The sequence below is a fragment of the Pseudophryne corroboree genome, chromosome 4 (assembly GCF_028390025.1).
Source record: "Pseudophryne corroboree isolate aPseCor3 chromosome 4, aPseCor3.hap2, whole genome shotgun sequence".
Taxonomy (NCBI): domain Eukaryota; kingdom Metazoa; phylum Chordata; class Amphibia; order Anura; family Myobatrachidae; genus Pseudophryne; species Pseudophryne corroboree.
Window position 1 is genome coordinate 478676175 of NC_086447.1, and position 4636 is coordinate 478680810.

Here is a 4636-nt window from a genome sequence, read left to right on the forward strand (position 1 = left end):
GGTGTTTGTGTCGGTCACTTAGGTCGCTTAGATTAGCCATCCAGCGACCTTGGTGCAGCTCTTTTTTTCTTTGCATCATGTGCTGTTTGGGGACTATTTTTAAAATCTGCCATCCTGTCTGATACTGTAGTGCCACTTCTAGATGGGCCAGGTGTTTGTGTTGGCCACTTGGGTCGCTTAGCTTAGCCATCCAGCGACCTTGGTGCAGCTCTTTTTTTCTTTGCATCATGTGCTGTTTGGGGGCTATTTTTAAAATCTGCCATCCTGTCTGACACTGCAGTGCCACTCCTAGATGGGCCAGGTGTTTGTGTCGGCCACTTGGGTCGCTTAGCTTAGTCATTCAGCGACCTTGGTGCACCTCTTTTTTTTCCTTTGCATGATGTGCTGTTTGGGGACTATTTTTTAAATCTGCCATCCTGTCTGACACTGCAGTGCCACTCCTAGATGGGCCAGGTGTTTGTGTCGGTCACTTAGGTCGCTTAGATTAGCCATCCAGCGACCTTGGGGCACCTCTTTTTTTCTTTGCATCATGTGCTGTTTGGGGACTATTTTTTAAATCTGCCATCCTGTCTGATACTGTAGTGCCACTTCTAGATGGGCCAGGTGTTTGTGTCGGCCACTTGGGTCGCTTAGCTTAGTCATTCAGCGACCTCGGTGCAAATTTTAGGACTAAAAATAATATTGTGAGGTGTGAGGTGTTCAGAATAGACTGGAAATGAGTGGAAATTATGGTTATTGAGGTTAATAATACTATGGGATCAAAATGACCCCCAAATTCTATGATTTAAGCTGTTTTTGAGGGGTTTTTGTAAAAAAACACCCGAATCCAAAACACACCCGAATCCGACAAAAAAATTTCAGGGAGATTTTGCCAAAACGCGTCCGAATCCAAAACACGGCCGCGGAACCGAATCCAAAACCAAAACACAAAACTCGAAAAATTTCCGGTGCACATCACTAGTTGTTTCCAGTTCTGGGCTAGGGCCGTGTGGGCCGCAATATAAATGTGTCCTAGAACATAGTGTAAGTGAGAACCTACTGAACGTGGATACACTTTTAATAAGGCTATAAGGGGGATATGGAGAGATCAAGAACCTTATTAATTAACACAAATATCTCATCCCAAAATACCTTAGTAAGGGGACAAGACCAGAAAACATGGAAGAGGTGGCCCACTTCTCCGCATAGGCGCCAACAAAACTTTGAACATGCAGGCCAAATCGTATGCAACCTGTCAGGTGTAAGGTACAGCCTATGCAATAATTTGACGTCCATCTCGGAGTGGTTCAGACATTTAAAAATTTTATAAGATGACAGAAAATTTTGCCATTGAGAGTCATGTAGAACACACCCAATATCTAATTCCCAATGGACTTGGCCCCTGGATTAAAAAGCGGGAGTGAGGTCTAATAACGTTTTGTATCAGAAAGAAACCTCACCTTTCTGCTGCAGGGTACTCTGGGCTCCACAAGGATTAACATCGGGGTGTAGAGTAGGATCTTGATCCGAGGCACCAACAGGCTCAAAGCTTTGACTGTTCCCAAGATGCACAGTGCCGCCTCCTCTACAACCCCGCCTTCGTGCACAGGAGCTCAGTTTGTAAGTTGGTGCCATGCAATAAGCAGGCAATCAACAGGGGGGCTGCCTTTGCAGCCCATATTATAGCTTAAATTGAAGAAAAGAAGAAAGAAAACTTTCAAGACTTTAAGGGCTGCAGCTTTTATGTATGTCATAAGACATACTGTGCTGCAGCTCCATCACTCCCCCAGCGGCGCTGTATACTCCCGCGCCTTGGTTGCCAGGTTACTACAGCGGAGGCTCCGGTGTCCTTCTTGTTAGTCCCACACACCCGCCGCTGCCCTCCAGGATCGCATGGCCGCAGGTACAAGGGGAGGTAAGGGGTCTCTTTGGCCACTGTTAACCGCGATCCGGCGTGGCCTTGGGAGGCGGGCCGCGCGCGCTGGCGTGGACACTGTTACTGGGCAGCCGCTCCACTAGTCACCGGGTACTGGGCACAGGTGGGGTTTTTTCCTCTAATAAAACCCCATTTTTAATAGCCCGCAGCGCCCGGTGGGGAAGCCAGCAGGGGGAGAAGGCCTAGCCTGTAGCCCCTCCCCCAGCCCCAGGGCACCATTTCAGTGAATGTTCCTGCACTGGAGCTGCATATATCTCCCTCACTCCCTGTCAGCAGCCATCACAACGGAGCTGAGATGTTCCTGAGACTGCTGGGGCAAATCCTCCTCTGTCAAGCCGCCTGATCGCCAGCGCTGTGCATTTTACAGGACACTTAAGTATTCTACCTGTCACTGGGACAGTGTTAGTTAAGAAAGAGTGCATACATTCAGGGTTGTGGGGTACAAACACCCTGTGATATGCATCCAGTATCTACTGTGCTTTGTTATATCTATTGTGAACATATATAGCTATACTGTGTATTGCTTTGTATTGCTAGTCCAGTGCAGTTTTATGGTATATAATTTCTGCATGGTACGCTTGTGACTATATATGTGTGTGTGCATGTAGCTGCTGCGTGGCTGCCATATCGGGTATTTCACTCAGCGTGCTACTCCTATACTCCATAACCAGAGGGGGCTAAGTGTATCAGGTTTTCTGTATAATATAGGTTTTTCACAAGATATACTTGCTGTGTATTTTTCCTTGTGATATATAGTCACCATATAGCTCTTGGATTCCTGGTTTGTGCTGACACAGTCACACTTCATTGGGAGTTCTTGCTAGGTATATCGCTGCTAGGAATTGTACCAGGTTGCCCAATATTGTGCTTCTTGTTATGTCATCTACACGACGCAATGGAGCTGGGGCTTCTCCCACATTACATGATGGTGATGCCGCAGACATTTTGGAGGAAAATTTGGCAGCAGAGAGTTCAGGTTCAGGGGGTTCCTTACCCTCCAGTGGGTCTGTAGCACCAGGGGCAACAAATGACCCACCTTGGGCTACCTTTTCCATGCTGTTAAACACACTTGTAACTAAATTGACGCCTCCTGTGGGACCACATGTGCCAATGCAGCAGTTCATGGTACCTGCTTTTAATCCATAAAACAATATACAGGAGAAAAGAAGACTCTTGTGTGGGTGGACTCTTGACTTTAAGACAGTATAAGAATATTGAAAATAGATTTATAATAAAATCAACTTTTATTGATATCACATAAAATTCTCAGTAGTCGGATAGAAAGATAACAAAATTAATACAAATATTAAATAACGATTTGCGGCTGTCTAGGTTAAATCAAGAATGTTTGTTTAGGAATTTACCTAGATAAATTTCAATAATTTACGGATGGGTCTCTATCCTGCGCCTGTGTGGGGTAGTAACGACCTAATAGTCTAGGTAATGGAATTTACCTAAGTAAGTTATGAAAGTTCACGAAGAGATCTTTATTTCGTGCAGAGTTGTAAAATGCTTATGTCATGTGCCTGTGCAAGATGGTGATAAACTATTAGTCTAAGTAATAGTTGTGATTCTGAATATTATGATTATATGGCTAAAAAAATAGCGAGAGAAAAGGGTGAAGGAAGATAACAGGGTGAATCTGCTGTCAGTGTTAGACACTAAGCATGTGGGTCCAATTTGTACTCTACTACACTGAGTCTTTCTCAGCGGTCACCCACTTGAGTACTGACCCAGCCCAACACTGATTAGCTTCCAAGATCGAATGGATTCAGGCGTTTCCAGTGTGGTATGATAGTAGAGAGACTATGAACGGCGCTCTGAGGCTTTGGAATCACTGATGAGAGTTCACGAATATTATAGAATGAGTGGTGACAGTATAAAGCCACTGTAAAGGACCAGAATGGATCTGCTGCCAATGTTAGACAGGGGTGAACCCCTGAATCAATGGTGAGAGTCCATGAAAGTAGATAAGAGAAGAAAAGAAAATACACCGTTATGGAGATCCTATGAGTCCATGAAAGTAGATAAGAGAAGAAAAGAAAATACACAGTTATGGAGATCCTATGAGATAGATTCCTATAGGCTGTAAAAAATATGTGATGTATTATCTATCACTTATGAAAGAAAGGTGGAGTTCATACCAAAAGGTAATGCTGATCCTAAATGGATGAGCTGTATCACTTGTGTACACAGCCAAACTAATCTTTGTAGAAATGCTATTCTGAATAGTAAATACAGAAATGTAAGAAAAGTAACAATTGGTTAGGTGGTAACGGAAAAAGGAGAGTGAGGGGAAGAATCTGTGGCAACAGCACAGAATCAGACTGATTTTATAACAATATAATGTGTTCAAAAAAAAAAAAGGTGGGGGGGGGGAGGGGGGGTTCTCATTTGTTAAGCAATGAAAAGGAAAATGGAAGAAAAAAGGGATCCGATGCACATACAGTGTCCCTGAAAACTACTGATGCATGGGGACAGTAAATTGAATGACAGTCAAGATAGTAACTGTAATCACAATATAAACTCAGATCTCATGCAGAGGGATAGATAATGATTATACATTAAGGTAGCTGTAATCACAGTATAAACTTGGATCTCATGCGGAGGAATAGATAATAACGTCAGCATATGTGATATTGACAAGATTCCACTGATAATGTTATACTAATAATGTTATAATAACACTGATAATATTATGCTGATGCTGAGAAAATCTTG

At 43.6% G+C, this 4636-nt stretch overlaps 1 pseudogene; it reads right to left on the bottom strand.

The window, feature by feature from the left end:
• Positions 1–3599: 3599 nt before the first annotated feature.
• LOC134912102 (5S ribosomal RNA) lies at positions 3600–3718 on the bottom strand (annotated as a pseudogene).
• Positions 3719–4636: the final 918 nt, after the last annotated feature.